The 25,968-nt window shown below is 34.0% G+C and overlaps 1 protein-coding gene across 9 annotated transcripts in view; it reads right to left on the bottom strand.

Annotated features, from left to right (window-relative positions):
• The window catches only part of TRPS1 (transcriptional repressor GATA binding 1), a 259,423-nt gene that overhangs the window by 96,353 nt on the left and 137,102 nt on the right, over positions 1-25,968 (bottom strand). The gene's annotated exons all lie outside the window — the stretch shown is intronic.

The raw sequence follows: 25,968 nt of genomic DNA on the forward strand, positions 1-25,968 counted from the left end.
ATGATCATCTTGGCCTCCGTGGAGTCTTCTAATTGCATTTAGTTCTGTTCAGTTCTGCTTGAGGATAATCCAAAGGATGTCTGTTTTTCATCAGGTAACGACCATTAAATTTGGCTGCATTTCCTTCTAAATCTTGTTGAATGGCATAAGAAACAGAAGCTAGAAAACCTGTCTCTTGTAACTTTGCTACGGTTTCTGAACCTAGACCTTTCTAGAATTTTTGCTCACTACTGCAAAACTCTGAGGCCAGATCCTTTCGGAAGTGAGTCTAAATGGTCTCTAACCTTTGATCTACTTTCCCTGGGGGTACTTAAGACTTTGGGGCATCTTTCTGTATACCCTGGAAACACCTGGACTCTATGTAAAGTTGCCAGATAATTTCTAAAATGTTTTGAATTGTGAGTTTATGTTTAGGCAGCATTTGGGGCTTTCCTTCTCTTGAGTTAAACAAACATATTGGCCAATCAAATACTCTCCCTTAAAAAAATCTTAAAATTCCTCTCTATGGCTCCTTATACTGTATTAGTGTGTAAGGCTGGAAAGAAATGTGTCAGATCATTTTTTTTTCCTGTATGATAACAACCTAGAAAAGTAATGATAAATGGAGTCTACAAGGTGTTTTCCCTGAAGCCGAACTCCTTCTTTTATCTCTTTAAAGAGGTATAGGAGTTCCTGTTGGAGCAGGACCTATTCCAGGCAAAGCTGGGAAATCACACTAGGCTTCTATTTATTCATTTAATCATCATTTATGGAACATCTGTTAAGTGCTAGGAATGGAATTAAGTGTTGAGGCTATGGGGACAGATAAAAAATAAATACCTGTCATTAATGAACTCACTGCCAAGTGTGGGGAAGGGTTCGGAGAATATCTCAGGAATATTCAGTGATTGTGGCACATGGCAGGTGAAATATGTTAGTTTAGGCCAAATATTAAACCTAAAGAATCCAATTCAGTTTTTGTTGGTATTGTCAATTTTCCAATCATCTGCAATGCAGTAAATGGTTCCTTCAAGACTAATTAATGTTCTTATCATTTTACAGAGAAGAAAAGTAACCAAACCAGAATTTGCACTAGAGAAGTTTGAAAGTTGATCCATTTTAAGAAGAGAGTTACAGAAAACAAATAAGGAACCCGTTGACGTCCTAGTAGGCTGAGCTCGACATGAGTGATTCTTTGTTCTTTGGATTCTCTCTCACTCAATATCCAGTGTCTCACGGTGCCTTAGGAATTTTCCTTCCATCTGTGTTTCATCTTTGCTTTTATCTCCAATGCCTAGGCCACCACTCTGCTGTCCTGCCTGCTGTAGCTTTACCCTGGAAGTACTCATTCTTCAACAGGTTTCCAGAGGTCTCTTCCCGCTGACCTCCACCTTTCCTGTCAATATTGCAGTAGGATTAACCTGCATGAAACATTTTTCTCATTTGAAAACATCAATGGTTGAATCCTGATTAACAAGGAAAATTCATTTTCTTAGCTTGGTATTCAAGATTTTTACTTCCCTGACTCCAACTCTATTTCCTAAATGGAAAAATCTCCTGGATTCAAATTAGCCTCTGTGCATCCTCCTCCAGCATCCACATTTTACCCAGTACATCCCACTTATCTTAGGCTCAATTCAATCGTACATATCCTAAGTAACAGCAAACCAACCTGTGTCATACCCTTTGCTTTATTTTTAAAGAAACACTGGATCTGTACAGCCATATAAACATATATTCCAGACTTGGCTGATTATGGACTTATCCTTTATAATGCATTTTCAGTGGCCAAAGAGCCTTTTAAGAGTTCTTAAAATTGTGCAGTTGCACACACTGAACTGATTGATCACTCATGCCAGGGCTCAGGTCATCCTTCTATAATTCAGGCTTTAATCCAAAAACTATTAATCTGTTCTTCCTAAGTTATAAATCTTAAGCTATCTATTAATAAATGTCAGTTCTCTGGGGCTTTGTCTGTTAGACCCCCAAAAGAACATCGAACTTCTAACAATGACACTGTTTCTCAATTGTCAATTTCTTATTGAAAGAGATTTTCATTAAGATTGAAAATCTTTGGCATTGAGTCATGTTTCATCTTTGACCTTGGCTTTTCCCAATGTATTTCACATCCTGAAAATAAGCACCTTCTTTTACCTTTTTACCGAGCTCAACAAGTCAATTTGGAATTCAACACAGATGTCACGTTGCTTTATTTATCAATATTAGATAATTCTTCTTGCCATACTGAAGCGTTTTGTGGAAGGCTATCTATCCTTTATCTCCATTTTGAATGCCAAGGTTATCAGAATTAGTTCCAGACAGAGATATCAGAAAGCTTCATTCAATTGAAGACATAAATGTAAAGAATTTTCAGGATGTAGTAAAGCAATATTTCATCACTAATTCATGCTCTTGTCTCAAGGACTATTAGTCTTATAGTAGTTTGTTTTACTTGTTTTGTTCTTTACAGTTGTCCTTTATCAAACTATTTGGTTTTCCTTTTAGGTCACTTCTTCCACAGAGTATACACGTCAAGAACTTAAAAAGCATTGACTTCTGCCAGATATGAAATTATTGTTTTTCTGGTGAAGAAAAGGAGCCACAGACAGGTTCTAGGTAAAACATGAACTTTTGTCTCTTTCAATGTGGATTATCTGCTAGAATAAAATTTAGATGTCTATAAATTTTCTACATTACTAAAATGCTGTTCAATCAGATACTGTTCAAAATAAATCATACTAATGCTGAGAAATATTTTTCTCAGGAGACAAGCTAACCAGAATGATATGTGTGCATTTTATTGGCCTTTGGTCAGCAGTACTTCTTCAATTTTGTTTTGGTCTATGCAAAAATGACCAACGCTCCCTGCTATTGGGTGTCTATGTCATTCATTCTCTTTCCAGTACTGCCCTTTCTCGGTGCCCAAAGCTTCAATCATTTCCTACCTTTTTCTTTCTGTTCTCCAGTCTAAAATTGACTCTGGTTGCAGTATAACAAGCTATCAATTTTGGAAGTGACACCTGTGGTTCTAGTTGCCTAAAATCCCTGTGACAGAGTTGGGACCTGACAAAGACCCACAGCAACCTGACAAAGATCTGACATATTCTGGGTTTCCCCAAAGGGCAACTGACCCTTTGGTTTATATGATAAAAGTGAGAGGACAACAGCTTATTCAACTGTAATAAATCTAACTTCTAGAGTGAATCACTTGCAAGTTAAATTGCTAGTCAAGTTAAATAATAGGTGACATATCAAAAAGATGGATAAGACATATTTCTACATATAAACTATATCTGGTGGAGGACAAATGCACTCTAAAATTTAAAAATTTATATCACGTACAAAATGTATGAACATACAGCTAAATCTTAATATGATAAACCAATGTAACATATCTAACATACGACTAAACAAAAGCTCTGTCCTTTAGAAACTATCACGTCAACTTGTTGCTACCACCCCTAAATACTAAAAAATTACCTTCATTCTCAAAAAGTGGTGAGATTTGTGGCCGTCACTAAGGGTGTGTAAGCATTTCCATTTAAAATTTTCTATTTTCAGGGTTTTATAAAAGCTATAAAAATTCTCTCCAAGCTGAAACTTGGCAAACAAGAACTCAGCATGAGGACAATTTTTTAAAAGCCTAAATTTAAAAACAGTATGTTCATGTACTTTTTTAAGCAATAAGAGGACAAAAAAGGAGAGAAGTTTTTTAGGTTTCGGTTGCCTTTTTAAAAAAATCTGCATTCCTCAGGAACTAGTTTGTTTTTAAAAATGAAAATTTGCGGACTATAAATTTAAAGCTTGGCCTTGTTTCTTCAAGAATTGGACATAAATGAACATAATTTAAAATGGACCCTATCATAAAGAGAAGAAATTCATTGTTCTTAGACAACTATTTCTAGAAATAACTGTATAATTCTTCCCTCTAAAATGAATGTGAAAAATAGAAAATTATGCTTCATGGTTTTTTTTTGAGCTAAAAAATTCATGCCCATGAGTGAAAAAGTTCAATGAATCACCATAATATTTTTGGCCAGAAAATACTATATATTTTATCTGTCTCCACCACCAACTACTATATATGAATATTTTCTCTATTTGGCATTATCTATCATACTCTTAGATCTTGGTCAAAACTTACTCCATTAAAGTTTGTGTGTGCATATATTGAATTCCATAAATATATGGTCATGTAAGACTACCGCATACTTGCCTACAAAAATATGTCTTAAATATATATCTTAATGGGATTAGTTTACTATTGCAGAAAAGACATATCAATATACATGTGAACTTTAATTACTGTTTCATCTCCAAAAACATTTAACTGCTTTTTCCCAAGTATTGTTACGGGGAATGGGAATGACACAAAAATGAATAAGGCATGGGACCTGTTCTTAAGATACTCATAATCTTGTGGTGGATCTAACCACACAAAATGTAAACACTTGTACCCACACCTTCTTACAGAAACCTGCTACAAAAATATTTTCAAAAAAGATTGTTTCAGTTTGCCTATTCTCTTACTTCCATCCTTTTGGAAATATTTGAAATGTAGGAAGACATCCATAATATTAAGTATTTGAATAGAAATTAAATTGAACTTTTGTAAATATCATGTAACTAACATGAATTCAGTTGCCTTAAATCCATGTAATAAACATGAAAGACCAATGTCAACAAAATCCCAAACTGCAGCATAAGGGAGAATGATTGGTGTTTCTTCTTGCACTATATTCCCAAGGACTTATATTTTTGGGTACCATTTTTATTTTAAGCACCATATTTGGTTCTTCCATTATTTACATCATGATCTCATTTGTGAACAGGTGCTCATACCTTAGACTTTTTGTAAAGAAAAGAAGTATACAAGAAGTGCCTTTTTGTGTGAGTTATGTCTGTCTTATTTCTATCCATTCTAAAGGCTTTTACTTAACAGAGCAAGGGTTGATAATTTATGGTTCCATAGACAGCCAATGTCTATGTTGTAAGCATAGGTTTATTGAAAAGCAGTAATATCCATTCATTTACTTATTGTGTATGTCTACTTTCATGCTACAATGTCACAGTTGAGTTCAGAGATACAATGTGGCTCAAAGACTAAAACATTTACTATAGAAAAGGTTTGTGAACCCCTGGGCAAGAAGACTATTTCTAGTTTTCTCATAGTTCCTCTTTCAAATCAGAAATCAGAGTCTCCTGATCCTCTCAACGGCATACTCCTATATTATAGGTGTCTTCTGTTGAACAGTGTCCTGTGATAGACATATATGTTTAAGTTGTATATATAAAGAGTTGTGTGAAAGAAATAAAAATGATACATAATTATAGCTAGAGAGTCAGATTATGGTACACAAAGGCTTCTCTGTTATGACCTAGGTAACAAAAGCCTATACATACTCTTAGTGAACATGAGGTGTGTTCACATGGTGTCTAAGTTAAACAATGTCATTGCATCATAGTAGATTAAGTATAATACACATCCTGAGACATTTTATCCAGAAATGCCTATTGCAGGACATATTTGAGTCTATTCTTCTCCCAATAACTGGGAGAATTGACTCCCTTCTCTAAGATACTCTCTTGTTTGATTTATAAGAACAATATTCACTTTGGAAAGAAAGAATTAAAGAAGACACGGTCCTATGTTCAAAAACTCACTATTCTTAAGTCTATAAGCTTATTCCCCAAACCTAGTTTTAGGTGGGAGTCAGTGTAACACAGTAATGAGGGGATTTCTGAGCTACACTGAGTTGAATCCTGGCTCTGCCACTTGTCAGCTGTGTAATGTTTCATAATCACTCTCTGTCTCCATTTTGCTACCTGGAAAATGGGAGTAATATCACTATACCTCTTTTATTAGATAAAGGCATATATTTGTTTTATTAGATAATAACATATAATTAAACGTAGAGTACATATTCTCTTTTCTTTCTTACCCCATAGTCTATCCCAAGATGTCAGCACACTTAGTAGTTTTTTTAATGTATAATGAATTATTTTAAAAATTTCCTTGAATTATTAATAGAACTAAGCCTTCCATGCAAAAGATATTTTGTATAATGAAATGAGTTTACCATACTGATTCCATTTCTCATTCATACAAATTAGTTTAGCTTTGCAGTGAACTATTACATGACACAATTCCAAATACTTCAACCCTTCAAATAAACTCAAGACATACAAAAAAACAGTTTAATAACTAAAATTATTTCTTAGAATAGGATAAGAAATGACTGTGCTTACAAGCTGTCATTAATATTCTCATGTTCAAACGTATGACTTCTACCATCACAAGATCTTTATAGTGCCATATGTCAATTCCAATGTAGAAAAAAAGAATACATTTTGACGGCTTTTAAAAATGTTTTTCCTGTATGACAAAGACTATTACAACCTCAGACTAGAAAGGAACCTCTAGAGATGATCAAGTGCATACTTAAGATAATTAAGATGGCATATACTGTATAAGAAAAATTTGTTGAAGACTCAAGAGAAATGAAGTAACTTTCTCAGGGTCACCGAATAAGTTGAGGAGAATGACAGCTAGAAGACAAAGACATATTCAATGTCCAAATTCTTTTCGTTACTCTCTATTATCTAAATATTAATAAGATCTTCATGGAAGCAATGGAGATCTAGTTTTCTCAAAGACTAAACTGCTCTTCGGGAGTCATCCAAGCAGATTCAAAAACTTAATGCAGTAACATTAACAAGTACAGTAAAAAAGTTAGAATAAGCTCACTATTTAATGTGGAAAGAATTTAAGAACCTGAGATTACCCAAACCTGTGCATTTTGCCATGAAACATAAATCAAATGCCAAATCTCTTTTTCCTATGACTTTAAATGTCATTAGTTTGGCATGTAGCATTAATAAAAACAGACAAATGAACGTATTTTTAAGGTAACGGACCTAAATCAGGACATAGTAAATCCATTAATAAACTTACATTTTCTAAATAAATGAATAAGTATTTCATGTTGATAATACATTAAAAAAATTTTGTAATTGTAAAAAGTTATATTCTAAATGCTCTCATAATACTTAGTTTAGTAATAAGCTAAAATTACATCATGTTGTGGTTTAATAATATTTATTAAAGTAATAAAAGAGAATATGCATACCGGCACCCGCAGGGTCTTAAGTTATCATGTAAAATACGATAAATAAATTATCAGTGAAATATCATGTAAAATATTGACTGCTAACTTTAGCTGGGTAGATATTAAGTGGTCCTTGTCAGTTAGTACTCATTATTTTGATTTTGTTAGCAAAATTCATGATAGAGTAAAAATAATTTGGGTTCTGAGGCCATTATCTTTAGTTTGGTTTTCTCTGATTCCCTGAAAACTTTTTAAAGTATTCCCAATGATGTTGTGCAGGACAAATAAGGTTGGCAATTATCCTTTTAAAAAATCTATAATTAAACTGAGCATACTAGAGCATTACATAAGCTACCACATATACCACTAAATCTACAGTCATTAACAAAATTGTATATAAAATGAGGGGAAAGGAAACAAAGGCAATGAATACCTCTTATTATCAATGTGTTAACAATGTTACATTAAGACCAATTTTTAAGAAAATTATCACTGTAGGTATTTAAAAAATATCTAGTTACAGAATGTATAAATCTTGCCATAGGTACTGAAATTACTTGAGCTTCCTTTGTACAAATAAGCAAATGAACCTAAAGTATTCATTAATGAATTTTAAATATATTTCATACTCATCTCCAAATTTTATATTGTTATATATTCTTCTAGTCAATCTTTCTAAGAAATTTAAGTTAGTAACTTTTTAACCTGATGTCACACAATGTGACTGAAAAAAATTGATATGTTTTATGAAAATCATCTTGAAATCTTTGGAAAGACTCAAAAAGCACAAGTTGCCATAACATTAATATTAGTTTGGATATGGATGATACATATATACAACTCTATAAATAATAGAAGAAAGAACTCTAGCAATAATAAAAACAAATAAAACAGGATTTAAAAATTTAACCATTGCTTAATATCTTTCTAACCAACTATGGTAATTGCAAGGATGACACATTGGCTTGTCATTTTCATACACATTTTGTCATTTGATACTCACAGCAAACTTAGAAGTAGGCAAGGCAGTATAGTTAGTCCCATTTTGGAGTGTAGGGAGCAGAGGTTCATAGAGGTTGAAGAGTATGAATAAAGTCTCTTGAGGCTCAGACTAAAACACAGTTAAGCTTAATCCCAAACTAGTGTTCTTTTACTATATAACACTATCACTGAACAAACAGATAAAAACATACTAAAACAATCTTCTGCATATTTTATAATTGTGTGAACAATTAGTAGAATTAAAAAAGTAAAGGGTAGGGAGGAAAGTCCTAATGCTCTTTATTTTTGCAAGGAGCGATTAGTGGTTAAAAAAAAAAAAAAATTTCCTTTTCCGGAGTCTTTGATATATACATTGCTAATGCAAGAAGTAATCTGGGGTGATTCCTTGCTTTTTAAACAAAATAAATAGTTGTTCATCCAAATCTAGAATATTTTCTGCTTTGATATTCCTAACAAATTGTTTTGAAATATAAAATCTCTATCTTTCCATAATCTTCAAAGTGGAATTGCCAATCTGTACTCATTGCATTCTTATTATCATTTAGATAGATATCCTAATTACTTTCTTATACAAATCATGCAAAAGCTTCACTTTTAACAAGCCCCTGAAAAGCTTTGCATAAATACACACCTTCTCTGGAAGGTACTTTAACTAGACATGCCTCTTAAGACTATATGAAGAAAGTACAGCTATTATAAGTAGATCACGGTAGTTGGGAACTTACTCCTCATGCAATTTTTATACAATAGTTATTATTAAAACAAGAGAGAGAGAGAGAGATGATGGGAGATGATGCCAAAGGATGTTATATGGGTTCTGCAGGGCTAATTAGTAACATTAAAATAACATTATAACAACAAAAATTGTTGTGAAAAGACGTTCCTATGATTCAATATGCAGAGGAAAAAAAAGATTAATGGTGTGAATTAATGTTATGATATACTAAAAATTATGTCTTTCTGCATCAAAGAAAATAACTTTAAAGCATAGTTGGCATCCTACCCATGTTAAAGTTTAAAGCTCCAAATTCTGATTTCCAGACTAGGTAGGAGAGACCAAAAAGTCACCTGACAATCTTTCATCAATTTCAAACCTTTGTCAGCTTGACTCCAGGCTCTGTGCTCTTGATCATGACAAAGAATGGCCTTGATTGTTGCACTGTTTGACACTTTCCATCCTGGTTGACTGAGTTTGTTTGATAATTGCATTTGTGTTAATTTTGACTATTACCTAACTATGTAGTAAAACTTTTAAGAACCCATACTAAAACTGGATCCAGTAGATTGTTCAGCTAGCCACTTTGGTGTAGGAAAGGCTTCCAAACATCCACCAGGTGTAAGGACAGGAAAATGAAGGGCCAGAGGTCATATCCCAAGAAGAAACTTTCCAACATGCCCAGCACTACACAATTCTTGGTAGTAGAAGAGCAACAAGGCTTCAAACGCATAGAGCCATTAGTTAGCCTGTGGAAAACACATCCAAACCTTACAGTATATATGTAAGAAATCTGATGGGAAGTGTTTCCAAATGGAATGACAATACTACAAATTTAAGTCACACACCAATAATGACTTGTAAAGCTAAAGGAAACTATCCTGTAACATCAAAAATAAAAAATACACTTTTATTATTCCAGGCTAAAGCAAAAACTATTCTCACTCTAGAAAATATTACAAAAGTCTCGTCATATGATTACGTGATCAAAGAGCAAAAATACAAAAATGTGAGAGAAAAAGATTATAGAGATTATCAGAAAGATAATGAACACAAATATTATGCTATTTTTCTGGGTTTTCATGATAACTATGTTATTTGTTAAAATTTAAATTCCGTAATTTGCTGTGACTTATTTTCGCATTCTCAACAAATTTTTGTCCTAAAGGTATATCCAAAATTATGAATTATTTTTCCTAAAGTGGGGCTTCCAAATTTGATAAGCTTTCACAGCTGCACAAAATTGGATCAACCCCTATAGATGTTAGTGTAAATGGAGAAAATTATTAGGGACAGTGGATATACTTATTAAAGTTAAAGAAACTCTGTATGGCATAGCTCCGATCACTTTAAAAAAGAGGTTAGAAGAGTAAAGATGATATTTTCTCTGCAGTGCCTTTTGCCAGCGTCAAACTAAACCGTCAGAAATTTAAACCTCTTCTCACACAACATCAACAGATACAAATCAAATGCTCATATACAGTCATGTGTAAAGTATGTTGGTCATGAACATCACTTGCCTTTTACGATTGTTAAGGTTATCCAACTCATGTGCTATTATGCAATACTTTCCTATGCATTTTCCTAAAGGGTAGGGACCACCTTAATATATGTGCAGTAGTTACACATGTCCAGCAACATGATGTGATGAAAATTCCATTAAAATTTCTTTGATGTATTATCCTTATGGTAATATTTTAGAACTTTTTTTGCCTGCTTTTTTTTTGTTTTTCTTATTAACTTATAAGTAGTATTTAATGGACAGTAAATTGGACAAGAGAAAAAGCAAAAAAGCAAACGTGTCATTTTAAAAAAATGACATTTTAGCTATAAAGGCACACATTGTGCAAAACTAAGTAGAAACACATCCTTCAGAAGAATATAACTTCTAAACAATATTATCAGGAAGGATTTACCAGCATAAGTGCTCATTGTAGTAATCTTTTAAACTTAAATTTTTGATTAATTTTGAAATCCACTATGTAAATTCGAAATGTTTCCTTTAGAAATCATGTCCCAGTTAAGAGGTTGGAATAAACTAAAATCTAATAAAAAGATTCTCATTCAAAATAATTTCTTTAGTGACTCAAAGTCCATTTCAGTAGATGATCATTGGATTAAAAAATTAAGAGCTGGAATTTTAAATTACATATATTTTATTTTTTTTCCAATGTATTTAATACACAATAGATGTGGTGCCAACAAAAAAACTACTAAATTATTTGGTCAGAAAATTCAGGATACATAAAAATATTTTCTATATTATAACTTTAAATTCAAAAGGTTTTGTCCCATATTGTGCAGACAACATTAATAACAATATGGAAAGAAATAAAAACTAAGAAAAATAAATTAATAGGTCTTGTTTAAGTCTGTATTTACTAAAAACATAAGATTACAGAGTGAAGTTCTATGACAGTTCAAAAGAAAAGAAGAATTAATTACATTGAATATAATGTTTTTCCAAAACTCTAAAATATAAATTGCTAAACAAAATAATCTAGAATATGCTTTTCAAGAAACGCTTTTTGTAAAATTTGTAACTATATTTTGGCAGTAACTCACAAAATTTATAGCTCCCTTTTAATTCCATCTAAAATATTCAACTCAGCAAAGAGGGAAATAAGCATCCAGATTCTAGACACTGATTCATATACATACCTCTTCACTGTCAATGTAATCATAATTGTTTTGCAAATTCATCAACAGACGACATGGAACCACTTTAAAAAAACAGCATTAATATATGTCCTGATTGTGATTGGCAGTGTTAATTACATGAGGTTTTTATCCTGTCAGCAGTTTCAACACAGTTATCCTTAGGTTTAAGTTCCGGGAATGCTCTGTATGCATACATACCCATACATTTTGTGCCCTAGGAGATCAGAATAAACAGGCTAAAGAGCAATGAAAGTACAGAAAAAAGAAATAACATAAAACTGGTTATTTTCCAGGCTCATCTCACCTCATTTATCTTTCAGCTCTTCTCCCTATAACTTGCTGTAGATTCTTGGTAAAGCCATTTAACCTGTTGGGAGATGAACTAGATGACAAGTATAATCTACTCATTAGTCAAACTTATTGTTTATGTAGGCTTTGGAAAACTAATTTTAACATGAATATTTTAAAGATGACATCTATTATTTTTATCTGTTAGCATTGCTATGAAAAATTATGCAAAACTTGGAAATTAGGCAAAAAATAAAAAGTAGGTGGCATGTTCTTTTAATATACACTAGGGACTGTTTGACAGGCTCACAAAAGGATTATTTAATTACCTAAGGGAATGTACTTGTGTTTGACTTTGCTATTTGCTATTAATTAAAGTCTTAGACTCTGTGAAGTTACATGTTAATTTTCTCCCCAAAAGAAATGATAACCTCAAAGGTTAATGTGCCATTACCTTATTGGACAGTATTAGCTTCAGAAGGTCACGTTCCTCTGATTTTCCTTTAAAGCAGTGTTTCCATCTCACTATTTTCCTTATTAATGAGTTAAATTTTTAACATATGTTTACTCTATATTTGTACATGTGTGATCTTTCAAACTTTTTCATAACTATTCTTCTACAGTTTTGGAGGTTCCACGCTTATGCCTCCCAGAGGTGATTTACCTACTAGAAATATTTAAGCAAAGGCACACTTTTTTCTGGTCCCAGGAGTCAATTCCAAACAACAGAACTTATCAATATTAGAACTTTACCTTCCGTAAGAGTTCTCTATTTCTCTTTCTTATCCTAACTCTATGTTTGTGTTACTATTTCTGGTTCCTAGCCTACTTGTTTGGTTCTTCTTCTGGTGTGCACACAGCAAATAAGTTATTCCTAGTTGGTGACGGCAATGATGGTGAATCCTACTGCTGACCATTTGGTGATCTCTAACTACGATTCTCTATTATCCACTGGATGAGAGGCAACAGAGATTGTATTTTGTAGTTTCTTGTATTGATTCGTTTGTGCAAGAACATACTTCATGCCCAGGAATAAAAAAGAGAAGAAAAATTTCACATTTGAAGCAGTGAGTTTTTGTGTTTGTTTACTCTTGACCCAAGGCTGAAGTTGAAGAATGGAAGCTGAAAGCTCTCTGTGTTTCTGTGTTTATTTAATTTAGAAAGGACTTCACCTCTCACTGTAACTTTCAGATGCTTTCCTATATCCACAATGTGTTAATAAATTATACAATAATATCTCTAATAATGAGTTCTGTTATGATTGCTTTGAGAAGTTAATAATCACATTCATCTAACATTTCCAGAATTCCAAAAAAATAAAAAAACCCTGTATTTTAAAAATTTAAATGTGCTAATACTTTATTTTAAAAATAGCAATATTTATAGAAGATACAACCTCAGAGCATTCTTGAATAAGGATATAAACCAAGTTTATGTAATTAAGGTAAATATTCAAACTACTATGACAGTTTTGATAATTTTGGTTTGAAAACATTAAATATCTTTCCCTGATTTTACCAATATTAAATATATTCCAAGATTATGATTATTTTTTAAATAAAATTTGGTTTAATGTCCTCATGAAGAGACTAATTAATCTAAACTTTTAAATTTATTATAAAAGTTACTGCTAACAATGTCGAGCACCGAGAAAGACATAAAACTATGAATTCAACCAAAATCTTTTTATGTCAACAATAAGTATATGCTGTAGTTTGTCAGGTTAAACATAATTAAGTTGATTTAATGGGTCATTTTTACTGGCGAATTTCTACATAAGATAGGGTATTGACAAATTAATCACCAACCTATTAGAATTATAGCATGGCTATATCTTTGAGTAATTATAATGTAAGTACTTTTTCCCACAATAAAAAAGTGTAGTATCAATGAGTATGACTGTAGGAGATTGTGTGATGGCATTTATGAGCTTTGCATATCTGTGAAAATGACTATAAATGACAGATATATCTCAAATATCTACCTCTTAGCTCTCTGTGTTATAATTCATACGGGTGCTCCACACTTTATACAAGCAATGGGGGAGAAAAGTTCAACTGTGTAACTAAGTTATGGACTATGTTCTTCATTTGTCAAGTGGAAATTGTTAAAAAAGAAGTTTTCAAAGTAAAGTGTGTGGTTGCTTTATAATATGAAAAGGTATAGTGAAAGATAAAACTTAAGTGAGTACAAGTTGTGTAAGAGGTGAGAGCTGACTCAGTTTGATAACACCAGAAAATGATAAGCCTTAAAGGAAATAATGAAATGTGTGAAATTTTGGTAAGTTGATAGACTTAATCATAAAATAATATCAAAGAAAAGAGAGCATGTAAATTCTTTGCCACTACATATTATGTTAATGTAAATTAGACATATTTTAATAACTGTTAAAATAATACATTTGTCTTAGAGCATTTAGTCTGTTCTCAGCAAAGATTAGTAAAAGGTTATTTTTTACCTTCTGTAATAAACTCAGATAACAGGGATTTGGTTTACCACCATAAGTTTCTACACTTTGAGTTTTTTGTTGTTGTTGTCTTTGTTATCTTCTTGATTCTGAAAGATCTACAGTTCATAGCAATCATGTTACTTCCATGTTGATTTAAAGATTTGCATTGTCCTTCTGATTAACAATTAGCCAAGCTATTGTTTCTAGGTACTTTGATCCTATTTGAATCACACAAATCCCCTGTGATAAACCTTTTGATTTTGCTTTTCCAAGATTAGATCCTAAGTTTAGGGGAGAAAAAAAAATTGTTCTCAGAGAATCCCAACATATCCCAAAATATATTGTTAAGTGCAAGTTTTACCCTTAACAGAAATATATAAGAATCGTAAAGGACAGGGAAAGGCAAGAGGCTTAAAAGGTTTCAGTAACTTTGATAAATCAGAACGGCTTAAAAGGTTTCAGGTAGTTTCATAAACCAGAAGGAGGGATCCAAAAAAAAGTGTTTGATCTCCCTTCCGTTAGGAAGATGCACCATGGTAAGACTTGGGGTATGTAATGGCTATGCTTTTCTTTTCTAAGGTGGTTATGAACATGTGGGTACATGTGAAAGTTTAGCATCTGGAAAGCAATTCCGTTAAAACTATCTATATAAGAGCTTGCAGTGAGCTGAGATCACTCTACTGTACTCCGTACAGTAGAGCGAGACTCCGTCTCAAAAAAATAAATAAATAAATAACTATCCATATAAACCATTTGGAAAGCTGTCTCAAACTCTAGGCAAACTTGCATTTAAAAGACTGCTGATTAATCCCTAAATTCCATTCTGAATATTTAAAGGTTTCTCTGTAGTCCGAGGCTTTAATATATCACAAAGCCAACCTGAAACAAAACAAAAAGGCTACCTAAAAGAGCATCATGATAACAATATCCTTTGATACATGGATGGGTCTCCGTCTAAGGCTTGGCTGTCAAAAGGAAGCTGTCTTTCCAGCCCATCAATTGAGTGTCAGGATTGTTACTCAAATGAAGTGAATTGTAAAAAATTCCTGGCCAACTGGAAGGCTGAGAAGGTTACTGCCAAAATCAAGATATAGAAAAGAATCTTCCATTCTCTTTCCAATATAGTTTTAAGACTAGTTTAGCCTTCAAGAAAAATAAAAGAATACAATCTATCAGGACACTATTTCACAACAATTTTACAAACAAACACTCCAGAGTCCAGAAAATTGTTTTTTGGTCAAGCTTCTTAAAAACTATCCATAACTGAATTTATTCAATCATTTCTATGATAGTATTATTAAAATAATAAGATAAGTGGGTGAGAATGTGTTTTACTTCCCCATCTAGATGCTAAATATGTACATTAAGAGACAGATTTGGCTTTAACTGGTCGCTTTATTGTCTGCTCTTCAACAATAATTGGCATGTGCTGATAGACTACTGTATTGTCTCATAACACAAAACACTCACAATTCTAATTTTTGTTTTGGTTGCATTTTCTTCTTCTTCCTCTTTTTTTTTTTTTTTTTTTTTTTTTTTTTCCGGAGTCTTGCTCTGTTGCTCAGGCTGGAGTGCAGTGGTGCAATCTCAGCTCACCACAACCTCCACATCCCAGGTTCAAGCAATTCTCTTTCCTCAGCCTCCTGAGTAGCTGGGATTACAGGCATGCGCCACCACGCCTGGCTAATTTTTGTATTTTTAGTAGAGACGGGGTTTCACCATGTTGGTCAGGCTGGTCTCGAACTCCTGACCTCGTGATCTGCCCACCTCAGCCTCCCAAAGTGCTGGGATTACAGGTGTGAGCCACCATACCCGGCATTTTCTTCTTATTTCTAAGAGTAACATCAGAAAAGGCACATGCCATTTGTATTAATATCAACTCTTACTCTCAAATATAAGTCTGTGGTAAACAAACAATAGAAAGTTCTAAAATAATATAAAATGGCATTAAAATGGTGCTTCTTTGAAAAAAAATCTAATGATGTATGAATGCAATTAAATTAACTGTCTTCAATAAACACCTTAGTATTGGTCAACATAATTTTACATAGCCAACACCGGTGATCAAAGTTGCTTATAGATATATGTAACACTATAATAGTGGTTATTCCAAAATTTATAATTTCTTGAACTTTTACAAAGATTTTAGTATGGCTGCTAATGAAGGAGTCATTAGTTCAAACAACTCTGTCCTTTAAAATTGTTTCTTGTCAGTACGTAGAATTACATCTTTTAAAGATAAAAATGTATTTATTGTTATCTTCATCAAGTCTTCTGAAAGAACCTGATGCATTTTATTTGAACAAAAAAACTTTCAATTTTACCAGAAATTAAGTATCTTATGGTTAGATCTTCTGGCATACTCTGGATTTAGTGAAAGCAGATCAGTTCTCCCTATGAACATACGAGGACTGTACAGTAAAATTTCTCATAAGATACAGAAAACCTATCGAAGAAAAATGCCACTAATTCAATGCCTTACAAATTGAATTTGAATGCAATTTTAAGTACTTCTAAATTCGGATAAAGTAAGAATTTGTCTATAGTATAGAGAAGCCAGGAAAGAAGAAGCTGTGTTCTATCTCCATCAGGCTCACTCAGCGTTCTACATGGTGTTGTGAAGATTGCATTCATAAGCACCATGTATGCCAGTGTATAAGATATTTCATCCTAAACAATGGTAGTGGTGGGACAGGCAGCAGAAAAAAGCAACAGGAATATATTTTATGGGTTAATATGTAGAATGGTAATAACCATTCTCAATCTGATTATTTAGCATATTCCTGAAAACTATAGTGTTCATTTTCATTAACATCTTAGTAGAGTGAGAGAGTGGTTAGAAACAAAGCTTCTGAATACAAAAAGATAATGTTACAGCAACACTTATTCTTTTTATATTGTCTTCACAGCTATTTCTAAAACTCGGATGCAAAGCACATATTCTATAAATTGTGCTACCATATTGGACAGCACATAGTATAGAAAATTTCCAACATCACAAAAATTTCTGAGAGCACTGAAATGTGGAGGAGTTCAAAGTAGTGGAAATCTACACAGGATTTCACTTGTTTGGTATAACCAATGGAAATAATTTAAAAGACAACAATGATGGTGTGTTAAGCAAATCTTTCAGCTAAAATGGTAGTGATACCACTGGCAGAGTACATGATGAAAAATACTGTTGAGCAATAAATTATTTGCAAAGATTTTACACTGTGGGAAGAAGGGCAGAACACAATATCAAGATAAATTAGGCTAACATGAAAACATGTAAAATGATTAAGAATGTTCTGAGTCTCGAGACCAGCCTGGCCAACATGGTGAAACCCCATTTCTACTAAAAATACAAAAATTAGTCAGGTGTGATGGTGCACGCCTGTAATCCCAGCTACTCCAGAGGCTGAGGCAAGAGAATCTCTTGAACCCGGGAGCTGGAGGTTGCAGTGAGCTGAGATCACACCACTTGCACTCCAGCGTGGGTGACAGAGCAAGAGTGTCTCAAAAAAAAGAAAGAAAATAAAGAATGTTCTGTGTCATCTACTCAAACTGGTAATGCTGGTAATACTAGAATGGACTCAATGTGGGTCTAGTTTTCTAAAACCTGAAGTTGTTTGAACTAGTAGGTAATACCTTAAAAAAAAAAAACAGTATTATCTTTCAGCATCCTAAATCTGTTGTTTCTTTCTTCTATTTTCCAACAATATAATACATCTATAATTTGGACAAAACCAAAAATGTTAGAAAGGGACTCAATTCTGAAAGCAAGAGAGAAGACAGAATACCTAAGTACTGGAAATTTTCGAATAACAAAATCACAGTTAAAAATCACAAATTCATGCCTTACATAGAAATGGCAATAAGCTATGTGCTAAAGACAAAACATTAGTTCTAGTACATTAGAAAAGGGATCCCCAGACTGTCCTGCCTTAAATTATGTGTCAAAGAACCAGACTATTTGTTTTTACTAGCAATAAATTAGATAGTCACACAAGGATTAACTACAGAATTGACCCTTGAAACACTGCCAGTAGCCCAATTTTGAACAATAACTCAAACTTGGTCTGAAACCAAGGAATTTTTAGGAAGGAGAATCCAAATGGTTTAATTTCTAGGAGAGATACACTGATGTGAGGCTTCCTTTTATAGATTTTTCCAGCTACTTACCTACCCTCTAATATATGTATAATCCTGTGTTTCTTTCAAGGGTCCAGCATCCTTTGGGAACATAAGACTGTGCAATTTCATCATAAAATTGTTATTACTCACGGCTTCAAGAATTTGATAAAGAGAAGGCGTTGATTATATAAGCTGATATAAAAAAAGACTTCAGCCCTCAGCCTTTTTTTTTCATTCTGACTCCGCCTTCCTATTAATTTTTAGCAGTCACTTAATCTTTATTCTCTAAGCTCTAATCTCCCAAGAAAATATGTGCCTCACAAAAGAATGATATCGTTTAGGTGAGTACATTACCTGCTATTTTTCAGATGTGCAAAATTATATTTAATATACAAGGTGAAATAGCTTAACTCCAAATGCGTGTGAGACTGTTCAGTTTTGAAGTCAGAAAAATGAATATCTGAAGATCATACTGTTCCTGACAACTTAACCAATAATGTATTCGTTCGGTTTCCCCAACATCTTTCATACTGATTTCATATATTTAAAAAAATTGAAAAAAAAATCAGTGGCAAGATTAGAACAAATAGAATAAAAGAATAGTTATAATTCTACTCACTTTTTCACTTCGTTTCTAATGCACTAATGGGCAATTTATAATAAAACTGAAACTTTGAGGTAAAGGTCTCTTTCACCAGCCAATTATACCCGCACTTGAAAATGGTCCTGAGGAGAAAAGTCAACTTTAAAAAAGTACAGTTAATAGATGAAGAGATATTTACCTCCCCAAATGCTCAGGATAATTGAGCATTAATAAAAAGAAGCCACTCTGGTATTACACTTCAGCTGACATTACCTCCTTTGAGCTAACAGGGTTGAGATAAACTGTTCCTTCTAAATAAAGATCAAACGGTCACTGTTATCCATCCTCAAAGTGTCAGAATCTGAGTAAGGTACCCCAAATCAGAACCTTTCTAACACATTACCAGGAAATCAGGACAATTTTGTTTCCAGCCATCTTAGATTTCAACGGACAGGTAAAACCGGAAAGATCAAAGCATAATCAACTGCTTGTTCATATACCCCAAATGGAGAATTTTAAATTGGCCTGCTCTCCTTCTTGCTTACATTCTTTCTGATTTTAGCATTAAGAAGCAATCGCTGCAGAAAAAAGTAAGTAACTTAAATAGTCACCATAAAAGACTGATACAACCTTTCTGGGAAAGTAAAACTCAAGGCTGATTATTTTCTAAACTCTATAATAATTTGCAAGCTGAGCAATTTACGTGAAAAAAGTTGTTACACTCCTCTTTGTACGTAACTATAAGATTATTGTGTATCTCTTTATAATAGGAAATTAGTTATAATAACAACTAATATGTACAGAGCACTTAGTGTCAAAATATGACATTAATTTGAGTTATACGCTACCTCTCTTAATCCTCACAGAAATACTCTGAGAGAGGTTAAATAGCATTCACACAGCCAGAAAATGAGAGGGTCAGGATTACAACCAATAAAGTATGGGTCCACACCAATAAGGAAGCAAAATTTTTATTTAAATACGATTTTAAAAGATTTCAAACACACCCGATCTCTAATTTTCTTGTGTTACATTCACATGACACTTTCAACTTCACTGACCATTATTAATCCAGCTACTATCCTCAGAATGGTACTAGAAATCCTAGGGTAATAAATGATAATTGAAAAACAAAATTCAAAACTAACCCAGTAGACAGTATTCAGATTAATCAGTAGTCTTTAACTACTAATCACTTTATTACAAATCATCTCTAGATGACTTATAAAATCTCATCTAGAGACATATAAAGATATATATATATGTATATATAGTCATTCAACTGTAGAGATGGTATAACATGCAGTTATAAAGGACAAATACTAAGTTCCCTAATTTTTTATGATTCTTTTAAAAACTATTTCAAAATAGAATGTGAGGTCAACTAGAATAGAATCACAAATCAGAGTAGCTAAACATTATAAGGACAAACAAGGTACACAATGGTTACAGTTAAGAACCTTACCAAAAGAATGAAATTAAGAACAGTATCACTGGCATCATCCAGTTAAGCAATTAAGGAACCAACGCTATGAGCTAGGAAGGAGATGATTAAAAACTAAGCTGGGGCGGTGACACAGGGAATATAAAAAGGAAATGTACAGGAAAAACTGGCAGGAAATTGACATTTTGGCTGATTGGCTATCAGGTAAGAATGAGAAGGAATAAAAGACAGCTGGAGTTTTTTTTTGCAGAAGAGGTACAGAAATGGTGTACCTGCCAGTGAGCAGAATTGTGAAGGTCAGGTGAGCAAATATGTAAAATCTAAGTGTAGACTTTCAAAAACTTATGCAAAGTTTTACTGTGGCTTTGAAGAAGCCGATCTGAGTCAAATTTTAAAATAACAATTGTATATATAAGATGTAGATTGAAAATTACATGAGATATATTTCATTATTAATATTGCTTCCATGTTTTTATGCTAATTAAAAGGCATGATCTGGAAATCAGTGAAAAAGATTACTCTTAAGAATTGATTTTACATTAACAAAAAAATGTGCCTTCACTGGACAGGTTATTTCAATATCTTAACGCAGTAAACATCTATGACTACCTCTTCTGAAGAAGGGAAAGGTTACTCTACAGAAAATTCCACACCCATTTTGCACCCCATTCATATGCATGAGACTGGAGTCATCTGCAGCATGTTTCCACAGCATAAAATCTGTATTATATTACAGAAAGTGTCCAGTATATTTATTTATTTTGTGCCAACAATGCCCACCATATTGAGCAGAACTATAGAAAATGAGAGGGCAACACCAGGTAGTTACTTGATAACTCTAGTTTTCAGCATCTGGTAAACCAGCATGTAGAAAGCATAGTTGCTCAACATTCAGAGGATGCTAATCACACAAAACATCTAACAGTAACTGGCAGGGAAATATAAAGGTGCTTTGTGTATAGGAGATCTTTACAAAATTAAAATGGCAGCGATGCATTAAATGAGAAAATCCATCAGAAAGAAAGGGGTAAAGACAGGGTAACCAAAAGCTGAGACTGCATACCAGGTTCCTATATTTTCCTCCCAATCTGAAGAACTTACTAACTTTTTTTAAAAAGTTCATGTTATTAGTACTGTAGGCATTCTAATAAATCTCATAAACTGATCGTTTTGTGTCATTATTCTTTGAAGGCCTGACTTTTAATGTCATGATAATATTCCATAATATTCCAGCATAATGTACAAACATTTATTTTACCTGACTCTGTTTTTAGATATTCTATAAATATCATGACATAAATTAGTAAATATCGACCTCCACATTCAGCACTGTTCTATTTAGAGACAATAAGAGCATTGGTTAAAGACAAGACAAGGTCCAGAAATGGTAAAATGTGAAGTCTTCTTGGGAGAAAATAGGCCAGTAACCTAGGGATTTGGTATAGAAAGAGCACTTAATCAGTATGAGGAAACAAGTTAGGTGCACAGTCCTGGCTAAGGCAAAACAAAAATAATACACCCTGACTGAACTTCGATACATGTGCAAACTAGTGTGAAAACATGGAGTAACACTAAGGTAAATGTAGTAATTACAGGAGAAACATAACCCATTTGTCAGGGCTGTCAACTGCAGTAAAAAATATGTTAAGTGATTTTTCCATATGTTTATTGCAGCACTATTCACAATAGCAAAGACTTGGAACCAACCCAAATGCCCATCAGTGATAGACTGGATTAAGAAAATGTGGCACATATATACCATGGAATACTATGCAGCCATAAAAAAGGATGAGTTCATGTCCTTTGTAGGGACATGGATGAAGCTGGAAACCATCATTCTCAGCAAACTATCACAAGGACAGAAAACCAAACACCTCATGTTCTCACTCATAGGTAGGAATTGAACAATGAGAACACTTGGACACAGGAAGGAGAACATCACACACCGGGGCCTGTCATGGGGTGGGGGGAGGGGGGAGGGATAGCATTAGGAGGTATACCTAACGTAAATGATGAGTTAATGGGTGCAGCACACCAACATGGCACATGTATACATATGTAACAAACCTGCACATTGTACACATGTACCCTAGAACTTAAAGTATAATAATAAAATTAAAAAAAAAGAGTATATTAAGTGATTTTCATGTCAGAACAAAGAGGTCTCTAAAGAACTTTTGATTCATTAATTTTATGAATTAACAAGATAGCTGCAAAAATGAATGATATAGGTGCCTGAGAAATTTTGAGAAGGAAAGATCAGGCAGACTGAAGTAATTGGGAAACGCATTCTGACAATATTAAACTGGCTAGTTCTGAACTTTCTATTAAATTAAATAGTCAAAGTATTCTTGTAATCAAAAATGTTTGCAAATCGGGTCACTAGACAGACTAGTAAATTCAAGAAACTTGTTGATTACTGTTGAATCCATTAATTATGACCCTAACCTGGCAGGAAACTTTCAGCTCTAGGCCACAAGCTGAAGGAGGGGAAAAAGCTTCAGAGGAAAATGTTAGGAAGATAGGGGATAATTTAATATATTTTTGTGCAGAAATAAATAGATTGGTAGAAAGGAAGACTGAAATCAAAGGCTAGTGTGGGAGTCAGAAGGACGGATGAAAGGGATTAACGTAGACAGGTTAGGAAAGAAGGTGGAGTACCCTTTCCCTGTTAGCAATGGCAGGAAGCTGAGGATGCCTTTGTGGTAAAATAAAATATTACTTACAAAGAGTAAGAGTTTAGAATACATAGCCGAGAAGGGTTAAAAAAAAAAAAAGTGAAGAGCCTTGTTTGGGAGGAATAACATGGGCAGTCAAATAAAGACCAGTAAAAGCATCGCTAAGCACAAGTGGAGGCATAACGGAATCCAGAGCATGAAGACATCTGATGGAGGCAGGCGCTTGTTTCATAAAGGCTGAGGAAATGGAGAAGGTACAAGAAAGAATGGGAGGATGTGGTCACAGATCAGGGTTTCTGAGTTGCTGGTCATATGGGGCTGTTGTCGTGAGGAATGACGAAATCTGAGGGACTGCATGCTTTGAATATCTGAAGAAAAAGGAGTCGAAGGGCTACTGACACTCACAATGTTGAGATATTCTTAGAGATATTGGGAGAGTCACCAAACATACAAAACGATATACAGATTAGATAATCAGACCTTGGAAGATACATATTTGCACCATGATTTCAAAATATCTATAATTGGTCCAATACTTCTGAAATAAGTCTATCTAATCCAAGCAAGAAATGGAATTAAATCAGAGTGCATTTTTTTTAACCATACACGGTAAATGGCATGGTAAATAGTATAGCAAATATTTGACTGATGAAAACTGTAAGTCAGAGAATAGATGAAGAATCTATAACCCAAAGACTTTTCAGGCATATTGCAGTAAATTAAAATCTACAAATATTGACTGAGGGATTACTTCAATCAGGCACTAAGCTTGGTGTCTGGAATATGTGGATAGGACATAGTCCCCATCTTGGAAGCTCAGCGTCTAGAAGAGAGATAAAGCTGCAAACAACTAATTATAATATGGTGCCATTTTAGAAAGATCAGTAAAATATACAGGACAGAGCTACTGCCCAATAGTACGCCCAATGAGAGAAGACTTCCCTTTGGACTTGAAGGGTTGAGCTGAGTTCTGAAGCATGAATATAATTTATATTGAGACCATTCATAACACAGGCACTGTGCATTAATTATCTTGGTAGTCCTGGACACAAAAAGTCCTCAAAATCTTTGAGTAGTAAGGGAATAAATCTGACTGGTCTGCAAACCATAAGAGAGGAGTATCAGGAGATGAGGCTGCATCAGAAGAGTACTGAATAGACGAAGGGCTTTGGGTGCCACGAGGATGATAAGAAGGCAGAGAAGGGTTTTATTCAAGAGCCAAAGAGGAACATTATCAGATTTCATAAAGGTTACTCTGTTGGCAGAGTAGAGGATAGATTAGAGACAACAACCCACAGGAAAGAAGAGAAGTTCAGCAGCTATTGTGAGAGTTTAGAAAAGAGAACACGGTCTAAACCAAAGGAGTGAAACAGAAGATAAATTAGTGAATGACAGGATATGAGTCCCAGGTGTTCTGCACTTTAACTTCTATAGGATCTAAAATTTCATACTGGAGCAACACTGAATGCTGGAATATGAGAGAGTAAATTCTAGCTCGAGCAAACTTTTAATGGCTCAAAAACAGAGGATTCAGTCTTAACTGTGAGGTTATCCACTAGGTTGTTCACCACACTGTTTGAGAATACCTCCCAAATACTCTCCCACCACCCTCGGGTGAATCAAGGTCAGTAGGAAAACTAGTTCCAATATTTCTAATGTTGTCAATTACGGTAAATCCTGTATACAATGCCACATAGGGAGTACCTATATGAACTTTCTGATTCTGAACAAGACCAAACATTAAGGGGCCTGCTTCCCACATGTAATCTGTTTTGTTTTTTTTTTTTGAAAAAAATCATGAGTGAGTTAAATTTAAATATTTTAAACATGCAAACTCTCAAGAGGGTACCATGATTACAGGGATGAAATAACATAAAGGTTTCCTACAAACTCTACACCTGCTTTTGCCTCTTAAATATCAAATGTAGTTACATTCTGGTGCAAACTTAAAAGTAATTTTCAAATTCTGTCTGAACATGGTGTCTTAGTCTGCTTGGGCTGCCAGAACAAAATACCATAGACTGGGTGGCTTAAACAACAGAAATAAATTTTCTCACAGTTCTGAAGGCTGGGAGTCCAGGATTAAGGTTTTGCAGGGTTTGGTTTCTAGTGAGGGCTCTTCCTGGCTTGCAGATGGCCACCTTCTCCCCATAGGCTAACACAACCTCTACTTTGTGTGTGGGGGAGTCTCTTCATATAAGCCCACTAATCCCCATCAGACCAGGACCCTTATGACCTTAAACCCTAATTATGTCCTAAAAGCCCCATCCCAAAACACCATCACACTGGAGATTGAAGCTCTAACCCCAATACCATCACACTGGAGATTGAAGCTCTAACCACCACCACTGGGGATTGAAGATCTAACCCCCATACCATCACACTGGAGGCTGAAGCTCTAACCCTGATATCATCACACTGGGGATTGAAGATCTAACCCTGATACCATCGCACTGGAGGCCGAAGCTCTAACCCTGATACCATCACACTGGGGATTGAAGATCTAACCCCGATACCATCCCACTGGGGATTGAAGATCTAACCGCAATACCATCACACTGGAGATTGAAGCTCTAACCGCAATACCATCACACTGGAGGTTGAAGCTCTAACCTCAATACCATCATACTGGAGGTTGAAGCTCTAACCCCCAGTGTGATGGTATTTGGGGAGCAACATTCAGTCATAACACATGGCAAAGGACTGCTGAAAAAGAAAACATGTTTCACACATGCTTTGTGTCATATAAAGACAAAAGAGACAACTCCCCAAAACTCATTCTCTTTCTTGCTTTTTTTCCTTTTTGAAGATCAAGGTAAGTTAAGCATATCAACAACAGTGATATTCAGAGAGTGGCAATAATATATGATGCTAAACTGTTTTGGAATGAGATTCAAGCAGCAACAGAATGTGGAGAAAGAAACTACATTACATAATCCTTTCC

Source organism: Pongo abelii, chromosome 7, assembly GCF_028885655.2.
Source record: "Pongo abelii isolate AG06213 chromosome 7, NHGRI_mPonAbe1-v2.0_pri, whole genome shotgun sequence".
Taxonomy (NCBI): Eukaryota; Metazoa; Chordata; class Mammalia; order Primates; family Hominidae; genus Pongo; species Pongo abelii.